The sequence below is a fragment of the Gossypium hirsutum genome, chromosome A01 (genome assembly GCF_007990345.1).
Source record: "Gossypium hirsutum isolate 1008001.06 chromosome A01, Gossypium_hirsutum_v2.1, whole genome shotgun sequence".
Classification (NCBI taxonomy): domain Eukaryota; kingdom Viridiplantae; phylum Streptophyta; class Magnoliopsida; order Malvales; family Malvaceae; genus Gossypium; species Gossypium hirsutum.
Window position 1 is genome coordinate 98,924,350 of NC_053424.1, and position 11,277 is coordinate 98,935,626.

An 11,277-nucleotide genomic window follows, 5' to 3' on the forward strand; every position below is an offset into this window, starting at 1 on the left:
GTTCTGAGAAATCCAAGATTGGTTCAGATGATTTTGAATGAAGCTCATAATAGTTGATTATTTGTTCACCCAGGTAGTACGAAGATGTATAATGATTTAAAACAACTTTACTAGTGGCATGGTATGAAATGAGACATTTCTGAATTTGTTTCGAAATGTTTATTCTATCAGCAAGTAAAAGCCGAGCATCAGGTACCTTCTAGATTGCTTCAGCCGATCATGATACCAGAATGGAAATGGGATAGAGTCACAATAGATTTTGTATCCGGTTTGCCGTTGACACCAAGCAAGAATGATGCAATCTGGGTTATTGTGGATAGATTGACTAAATCAGCTCATTTTGTTCCGGTCTGGACAGATTACTCACTTGATAAGCTAGATGACTTGTATGTTTCTCAGATTGTGAGATTAAACAGAGTACCTATTTTTATTTTTTCGGATAGAGATTCGAGGTTTACATCGATGTTTTAAAAGAAACTACAAGATGCACTAGGTACGAAATTACATTTTAGCATTGCTTTCTATCAGCTAACAGATGGTCGGTCCAAACGAATCATTCAGATACTTGAGGATATGTTGAGATGTTGCATTCTCGAGTTTGAAGGTACGTGGGAATGATACTTACCTCTAATTGAATTCGCATACAATAATAGCTTTCAATCGAGTATCAAAATGGTACCTGACAAGGCTTTGTACGATCGTAAATGTCGTAAACCATTATATTGGATTGAGCTTAGTGAAAACAAGATAGATGGGGTCGATTTGATCAGAGAGACTGAACAGAAAGTGAAAGTGATTTGCGGAAGCCTGAAAATAGCGCTAGATCATAAAAAATCGTATGCTGACTTGAAATGAAAAGATATAGAGTTTTAGATCGGGGAAAAAGTATTTTTGAAAGTCTCACTATGGAAGAAAATACTCAGATTCGGTTGTAAAGGCAAATTGAGTCTGAGATTTATTGGGTCGTATGAGATTATTGAGTGTATTGGGCCGGTTGCGTACAGACTATTTTTGCCACTTGAGTTAGAAAAGATTCATAATGTATTCCATGTTTCGATGCTTCGTAGATATCGATCTGATCCCTCACATGTGATTAATTCATTAGAGATCGAGATTAATTCTTATATGACATATAAGGAAGAACCGATTCGTATTCTGGCTCACGAAGTTAAAGAATTGTGAAATAAAAAAAATTTCGTTAGTGAAAGTACTATGGCATAAACAGGGAGTTGAAGAGGCAACGTGGGAGCCAGAGGATGCAATGAAAGAATGTTATCTGAACCTACTCACCGGTAAGATTTTCGAGGACGAAAATCCCTAATGGGGGAGAGTTGTAACAGCCTGATTTAGACCTTGTTCAGAATAGTGGTTTCAGGACCACGAATCTGAGTCAGAAAAATATTTTAAAATTATTTGATATGTTTATTATATGTGAATTTATATCTGTGAAATTTTCATGTTTTAATTTTGTCGTTTGAGTGCCCGATTTAATAAAAGGGATTAATCGCTAGAAACACAAAAATTTATATACTTTTTCATACCCAATTCTACTTAAATTCAAGCAAATTCGGTTAAATTCTTGTCAAAAAAATAATTAAATATTATAAAATAATTAACTTATGTTAAAAATATGAACATTATGAATTTTAATTAATTTTGTATTTAATTTTGATTAAATTTGGTTATTTTTGACAGAATTACACAATTGGAGAAAAAGGGCCCAGTTGAATACTGCGAGAAGAACAAAATTGAGAGCAATTTGAAATATCGAGGCCAATTAATTTCCAGACCAAGACGGTCCAGAAATGTGTATTAATTCATAATTAAATTAATTTTAATTTATTTCCTATTTAATTTAGGTTAAATGAATTAAATTTAATTAATTATGAAGAAAGGGCCTAGTGAACCGCACTGGTTGAACCGAATGGAGTGAGTCGAACCAGCCAGTAATTGGGCTGACCAGAACCGTCCATTGGCTGACCGAAATTAGAAAATTAGCTGATAAAATATTCTTGCAAAAAGGCCCTTTAAAAACCTCCAAATTACGTTCAAACCCCACCTTTATTTTAGGCTTTGTAGATTTGCCCCAACCTATTTTTAGCAAGGTTGAAAGCTTCAACCTTGCCATGTGTGCGGCCGGCCATGGGAGGGCTCTCTTGGCTGCTGAATTTGCTATTTTTAGGAGCCCTCTTCAGCTATAAAAGCCACCTTATGCTGCCCATTTGAAGGCATCCCTCAACATCCCTCATTCCACAACATTCTCTTATCCTCTCTTCACTTCTCTCAAAGTTTCCTCTCCATTTTTCCATCCTATTTTCCCTTCCTCTTGTGCCGATTTCCTCTCTTGAGAAAGAGGTGTTCTTCAGCCATATTGGGAAGCAATCAAGGATTCATATAAGCCTTGCTCGGCGAAGACAACGGAGACTAAGAACGGAGCAACAGTCAAGCTGCAGAGAAACAGTGGATTTGCTTTCTGTTCCCTTTCTTTTTAATTTCTGTTGTTTTTATGATTAACATATCTATGAAAAATATTTTTTTTGAAATGGTTATTTTAATCAAGTTAGCTTGAATTTAATTTGTGTTGGGTTGATTATATTTTGCCTACTTGAATTATTAAATTAGTGTTTATTTTGTTATAGGCCTCAGTGAAATGCTTGATTAAGTAAAATCATGCTTAGGTTATCTGGCATTATAATTGTTTAGATAACTAAAGAATTAATTGTTTAAACGGATTGAAATTGAATTTAATGGACTCAGTACTTAATTAGTGCATGTTTAATTCTTCTAAGGTAACTGAAAATTAAATCAGCATTGTATTTGGCGATACATATGCCTTGCCTAACTTGCAAGATTGTTGTGATTAAATTGTTTCAAGGTATGGCTACTCTATTACTTCACATGATCTTTTACGTGTTTATTAAGTTGAATTAATCGGTTGAATCGACATAGGAATATGCGAGAGATATTTTAATTCAATAAGTATGTATGTGCAATAGCATGTTTACTTTATTAAATATGTTTAGTCGATTGAATTGGCATAGGGATATGTTCAAGAGATAAATGGAATTTTTTAATTAGTAAATATGTTCATAAGTTAGCAAATTACTGGGTTGTCATAAATTTATTCATAACAGCATAAGCACGAATTCAATATTTCTAAGTTAAACAGGTATAATTAATCCAACACAATTATATCATCTTGATTAAATCTTAATTGAAATCGTGCACTAGAACGCTTTTATTTTATTTTAATTGTTTGCTTAGTTTTAAAATCTTAGTTTATAAATCACTATTTTCAAACCAAAATTATTTTTACCTCACCAAAGTGTTTTAATTAATTTCATAAATATTGCTTTTTACAGTCCCTGTGGGTACGATAACTCGACATTTACTTGTCACTTTATTACTTGTTACGATTGTGTACACTTGCACATTTCCACCGTTCCAAGTTTTTGGCGCCGTTGCCGGGGACTGTTTTAAAAAAAACCATTATTTGTGAATTTATTTTTACATTTTGCTTCTTTTATTTTGCTGATCAATTTTACTTACTTAATTAATTCTTCTCTGATTATTTCAAGAGTTTATGAGTATTAACCGAATTATCGACTTACTCCCAGTGGACCCTGAAATAAAATGAACCTTTCGCCAACGAAGAAGACAAGCAAACCAGAGAAGGACCAAACAGATGAATTTCGAGAATATCAATCAAGGAAATGGAGCAAACCTTGCTTAAAATCCTATCCTTATTACTGATGATAGGGATAGAGCTTTACGACAATATGCTGTACCAGTTTTTAATGACCTTAATCCAGGTATTAGACGACCCGAGATTGAGGCACAACAATTCGAGCTGAAGCCAGTCATGTTCCATGTAACACCCCGTACCCGAGACCTTTACCGGAGTCAGACACGAGGGGTTAACAGACTTAATTCACTTATTTGCACAGTCCATTTTTAAATTTCCAGACGAGCTGGCTAACTGCGTCACTGTCACCTTAAAAAATAATATCTCGAGTTCCAAAACTTGAAAACCAATTCCGTAAATTTTTCTGAAACTAGACTCATATGTCCATCTACAAATTTTTTTCTAGAATTTTTGGTCTAGCCAATTAGTACATTTTATTAGTTAAAGTCTCCCCTGTTTCAGGGTTCAACTACTCCGACCTTCATGCATTACGACTTCGATATTTCCCTGTACAGGGCTTCAATACTTATTTCGTTTGTTTCTATAGAAACTACACTCAAAAAGAAATCTATACATATATGCCATGACTTCTAATTATCTCTGGTTCGTTTATAATGAATTTCCAAATTCGGAACAGGGAATTCAGAAACCGTTCTGGCCCTGTATCATGAAAACTTTAATATCTCATAATATACTGTTCATATGATCGTTTCGTTACTTTCCTATGAAAATAGATTCATCAAGGTTCGATTACATAATTCATTCACTATTTAATTCTATTCCTACTATTTTTAGTGATTTTTCACATCCACATCACTGCTGCTGTCAGCATCTATTTTTAAGGTAAACTTTACCTATTTCATGATCCTCCATGGATCAATTAGAGTTTGTCATACATAGCACCAAAATGATCATGAATAACCATTCCAATGGCTAATCGTTACCAACATTTCCATACCTCTCAACGAACAACATACAAATGATTATAATGCTATGATCAAAGTATATTTAAGCCATTTTCGCATGGCTATCCAAATTTACACAAAACCAAGGGTACATGACCAACAACAAAAAGGGTAGTCCTATACATGCCATTTTCAGAGTTCAACCAAAAGTGTACCAAGAGGGCTTTGATAGTGTGGACGACCTCGAATTCGACAATCCCGAGTCCAATAGCTGACGAACCAAAATCTATAAAATAGAGAATCAAAGAAACGGAATAAGCATTTTATGCTTAGTAAGTTTTGAGCAATGAAATTAGGCACAACTGAAGTATAGCATTCATATAACTAAACGAATAATTTCATATACACATATTATCAAAAATCAGTCCTACTTCACATTTCCAACCCTTATGTTCATACATAAGGGATCAACTTAACCAAAGGCCGGAAGCTCTTTAATCGACTGAGCGAATATTATTCAAATGGAATCACTACTCCAATGCATCTACGAAATGTACCTCATCGTTGGGATTTTACGAGCGTATTAATTGAAATTATTACAGCAAGATCGCTCATTCCCAAACCAAGTACCTTCGGGGTTTAGCCGGATATAGCTACTTGCTCAAATGCCTTCAGGACTTAGCCCGGTTATAGTAACTCGAACGAAAGCCTTCGGGACTTAGCCCGGTTATAGTAACTCGCACAAATGCCTTTGGGACTTAGCCCGGATATAATAACTCACACAATTGCCTTCGGGCTTAGCCCGGAATTAGTCACTAGCACAAATGCCTTCGGGACTTAGCCCGGTTATCATCCGAATATCCATGCACATATCAATAAATCATGACACATCTCTATTTCAATTTCATACTAGAATTCAAACACAAGTCACTCATCAAGCATTGTCATTTCGGCTCAATAGCTACATACAAGAACATGATTTTGATTTACTTAAAACATGATCTAATCGAATCATAATCTAAGCTCCATTACTCAAAGACTTACCTCGAATGTGGTCGAACGATTTCGGCGGCTATTCGATCACTTTTTCCTTTCCCTTATCCAACTGTGGTCCTCTAAGCTCTTGAGCTAATTCAAACAAATTTAACTTATTAAAGTCTCATTATGCTAACTTATGGCCGAATATGACAAGGAGTTTGATAGGTCATATGGCCACCTTTAGCTCAAATACAAAATGGTCATACGCATTTTTAATCACATTGAGCAATTTAATACAATTAATCTAACATTTCCTCATGTGCACTTTTATGACCGAATACACACATCATTGACCTAATATCAATTAACTAAGCACTTAACAAATTCTCCTTGAGCCGATTATCTAAGTCAAGATAAAAGCATCAATATGCTTGCCCCTAACCGAATACATGCAACACCAATCTATCTCATGTGGCCGAATATGCATGTCTATGTTGAGGCCAATATATGCTTAATACTTCCTACAAATATGGTTACTTGTATTGACTACATACCATTTTGTTTCAAATTCAAAACTCAGCTCATACACATATATGCATTAGTAATCAAATACTAACATTTGCACTTCACCTTACTACCATTTCTCATCCAAATAACATGAGCAACAACCATTTTTCTCTTCTACTTCCTACCATGGCCGAATGCATCAAGACACCATACCATTTCAATTTTGGTCATGGTTTAAACAAAGAACTTAAGGTCTAACTCAAAAAAAAAAAAAGAATGCGAAAAAGAAAATCCAAGAGTCATCAATCCACCATCACATGTATCATTTCAAAGCTTCACATTTAGCATGCAAATGACATCAACAAAAATCCACCTTAGCCGAATCTTAGCTCATCTTCATCACATAGCAAAGATTTAAACCATGGGCTAGGTAGAACTCAAGCTAACAACTAAAAACATGCATGAATCTCATGGAACAACATCAAACATACCTCCTCCTGAAACACCAACCAACCGAACATGAAGCAAGAAGACTCCTTTCTTCTTCCTTTGATTTTTCGGTCAAGAAGAACAAGGAGGATGAAGCCTTTTTCTTTTTTTTTCTTTTAGGTACGGCACAATGGGGGAACAACCACACACATTTTTTTTGTTTCTCCTACTACTAACACTAATATTTTATTGCCCATGTTCTTTATTTTATTATTCCTAACATAAGGCATTAACCCAACATGTTTATGACATGTTTTAGCCATAACATTTTGTCCACCCTCATGCTCATGCCCGGCCACTACTAATTAGGGGGGAAATTGACATGCAAGTCCACCCTTTTGATTTCATGCACTAATTGATCCTTATAGATTAACCTATCACATTTCAAAAGTGTCACACATAAGTCTTATTGACTAAATTCACATGCAATTTACTAAATCGAAGCTTAAAACTTTCACACATTCATAATCACATATTTTAGACAATAAATATCATATTCAAATAATTTGGTGACTCGGTTTAGCGGTCCCGAAACCGCTTTCCGACTAGGGTCACTTTAGGGCTGTTACATTCTAGATGCTTTAGACAGTGGGCCAGTTCAGTGGAATGCCTACTGAAGATCCTCATCTTCATTTAAGACTGTTTATGGAGGTGAGTGACTCTTTCAAGCTAGCCGGAGTACCCGAAGATGCATTACGATTAAAACTGTTCCCATACTCGCTGAGGAACAAAGCTCGGGCCTGGTTAAACTCACTGCCACCGAACTTGATTTCTACATGGCAAGAGTTAGCAGAGAGATTTCTTGTGAAGTATTTCCTGCCTAGCAAGATTGCTAAGCTGAGAAATGAGATTACTGGTTTCCAAAAAATGGATGATGAGTTCTTGTGTGAGGCATGGGAAAGATTCAAAGAGTTATTACGAAAGTGCCCTCATCACGGAATTCTGCATTACATCCAACTTGAGACATTTTACAATGGTCTCAACACTCACACAAGGATTGTAGTATATGTTTCTACTAACGGTGCTATCTTATCTAAGTCTTACAATGAGGCTTATGAAACCATCGAGAGGATCGCCAGTAACAATTATCAGTGGCCAACCAATTGAGCAACGTCAGGAAGACGATTTGCTGGAATCCATGAAGTGGACGCTCTCACTTCACTTACATCCCAGGTATCCTCGATATCTTTAATGTTAAAGAATCTTACCACTAATGGGTCTAACAGTTTTGCAGCTCAACCACCTAACTAATATGAGAATATAGCCTGTGTCTATTGTGGGGAAGGACATGTGTTTGAAGAATGTCCATCAAACCCAGAATCCATGTACTACATAGGTAATCAGAACCAGAACCGAGGAAGGCAAGGGCTGCAATCCAACTTTTACAACCCATCGTGGTGAAATCACCCCAATCTTTCCTGGAGTAACTAAGGGGCTGGAGGCATAAACAACTATGCCCAACCTAGACCAACCCAGCCGCCTAGTTTTTCACAACAAGCTCAGAAACTAGTTCAGGCTGAATCGTCCAATAGCTTACAGAATTTATTGAAGGCAAACATGGCAAAAAATGATGCCACTCTAAGGAATTTGGAGAATCAAGTGGGCCAGCTTGCTATTGAACTTAGGAACTGTCCACAAGGTGCTTTACCTAGTGATACGGAAAATTTGAGAAATCCAGGGAAGGAGCATTGTAAAGCACTAACATTGAGGAGCAAAAAAAATGGTAGAGCCCAACATCATTGAAGTGGAAAAGGAGCATATTGAAGCTCAAGATTCGGAAGAAGTTCAACCGAGTGTTGAAGTTCCTATACCACTAGAACCAAAACCTACAATACCTGAAAAGGTAACTTCAGAACCAGCCAATTTTGATCAGCCAACCATTCCATTAGCAGCAGAATTGCCGCCAAAGACAAATTAACCAATACCAACTCCAATATATAAACCTCCACCACCTTACCCTCAAAGACTCCAGAAGTAAAACGGAAGGTCCAATTCAAGAAGTTCCTTGACGTACTCAAGTAACTTCATATCAACATCCTGTTGGTTGAAGCACTTGAAAAAATGTGAAATTACGTAAAATTCATGAAAGATCTCCTATCCAAGAAGAGAAGACTTAGAGAATTTGAGATGGTAGCTTTGACAAAGAATGCAGTGCATATCTTCAAGACAAATTACCCCCTAAGCTGAAGGATCTTGGGTGTTTTACCATTCCATGCAACATTGGAGCAACTTATAGTGGTAAGGCACTATGTGACTTGGGCGCAAGTATCAACTTGATGCCTATGTCGATATTTAAGAAATTGGGGATAGGTGAAGTTCAACCTACTACGGTTACACTTCAGCTAGCAGATCGATCCTTAGCACATCCAGAAGGAAAAATCGAGGACGTATTGGTACGTGTAGATAAGTTTATCTTTCCTGTTGATTTTGTAATTTTAAATTTTGAAGTAGACAAAGAAGTACCAATTATCCTAGGAAGACCGTTCTTAGCAACTGGAAGGACACTTATTGATGGGTAGAAGGGCGAACTTACTATGCGCGTTCAGGATGATCAGGTAACATTTAACATTTTCAAGTCAATGCAATTTCCTGACACAATAGATGATTGTTCTGCAGTATCCAACTTAGAGGATTTAATAGTGGAGAAGCAACTCAACTTTGTTGAGGATCCTCTGGAAAGAATTTTGACGTCAGACCCTCCAAGTGATGAAGAGGAAGATGGAAACTTAGCTTTGCTAGAAGCTAATCAAAAGGGATTTAATCCACAATCCCGTTTTGAATCTTTGGATTTAGGGGAGAGAGATTACACACAGCCAAAAACGTCAATCGAGGAGCCACCTAAACTAGAACTCATGGTATTACCTTCTCATTTAAAATATGTTTATTTAGGTGACACTTCTACTCTGCCTGTGATTGTTTCAGCAGAGTTAACTACTGAGCAAGAAGAGAAACTTATCTTAGTTCTGAAATAATTTAAGAAGGCTATTGCATGGACCATAGCCGATATTCGCGGTATTAGTCCATCTGTACACATGCACAAGATCATCCTAGAATATGGTGAAAAAAGGATGATCGATGGACAACGAAGGCTGAACCCCATCATGAAGGACGTAGTGAAAAAAGAGATTATCAAGTGGTTAGATGCAGGTATCATTTTCCCCATCTTAGACAGTTCATGGGTAAGTCCGGTCTAGCGCGTACCAAAGAAAGAAGATATCACGGTCATAGAGAATGAGAATAACGAGTTGATATCAACTAGAACAGTTACGGGATGGAGAATCTGCATTGATTACCGGAAGCTAAACACGGCAACTAGGAAGGATCACTTCCCTATGCCATTCTTAGACCAGATGCTAGATAGACTCGCGGGGCGAGATTACTATCATTTTCTCGATGGATACTCAGGGTACAACCAGATTACGGTAACACCAGAAGATCAATACAATACCACATTCACCTGCCTATACGGTGCATTTGCATTTAGACGCATGCCATTTGGTTTATGTAATGCAGCTGCTACATTTCAAAGATGTATGATGTTTATTTTCACTGACATGGTTGAGAAATTTTGAAAGTTTTCATGGACGACTTTTCAGTGTTTGGAGATACGTACGATGATTGCTTAGCCAATCTGGCTAAGGTACTTAAGCGATGCGAAGAGACAAACCTAGTCCTTAATTGGGAAAAGTGCCATTTTATGGTACGGGAAGGTATCGTTCTGCGGCATCGGAAACATGACATGGGATGAGGTAGACAGAGCAAAAGTAGATGTTATTGAGAAACTCCCACCTCTAACATCTGTAAAGGGTGTTAGGAGCTTTTTGGGCCACGTCGGGTTCTATCAAAGATTTATCAAGGACTTCTCCAAAGTTGCTAAACCGTTATGCAAATTATTGGAGAAGGACATGATATTCAAATTTAATGAGGAATGCTTAAAAGCTTTCAATGACTTGAAGAATCGATTAGTCACGGCACCCATAATTGTCACCCCAGACTGGGACTTTCCATTTGAATTGATGTGTGGTGCAAGTGACTTCACAATAGGAGCTGTCATGGGCCAGCGAAGGAACAAAGTTTTTCATCCCATCTACTATGCAAGCCGAACTCTGACCGGATCTCAGTTAAACTATACGGTAACAGAAAAAGAGTTACTTGCTATCGTATTTTCTTTCGACAAGTTTCGATCTTATCTTGTAGGTACCAAGGTAACTGTCTATACAGACTACTCGAAAATTAAAAACTTACTTGCCAAGAAAGACGCTAAGACGAGGTCGATCCGATGGGTACTACTACTTCAAGAGTTCGATTTGGAAATTCAAGATCGAAGGAGTAGAAAACCAAGTAGCAGATCACTTGTCTAGATTGGAGCCGCAAGAAGGGAATTCTCCACTTGTACCGATTCAAGAAACATTTCTAGATGAACATTTACTGAAGGTAAGTCATGTCCATAATACCCCTTGGTTTGCTGATATTGCTAACTTTTTAGCTTGTAGCTTAATGTCGTATGGTAAGACATATCAACAAAGGAGAAAGTTTCTTCACGATGTGAAGTACTATTTCTAGGAGGAACCATACCTATTTAAAAAGTGTGCAGATCCAATGATTAGGAGATGTGTGGCAGAAGAAGAAATACCGCAAATTCTATACCACTGTCACTCAGCCCCAAGTGGGGGTCATTTCAGAGGAACTCGTACTGCAGCCAAAGTATTGCAA

General features: G+C 37.0%; 1 non-coding gene across 1 annotated transcript; it reads right to left on the minus strand.

The window, feature by feature from the left end:
• Positions 1-7,398: 7,398 nt before the first annotated feature.
• Positions 7,399-7,505, minus strand: LOC121206613 (small nucleolar RNA R71). Its single transcript, XR_005901678.1, has one exon. It is a non-coding gene; the product is annotated as a small nucleolar RNA R71 (small nucleolar RNA).
• Positions 7,506-11,277: the final 3,772 nt, after the last annotated feature.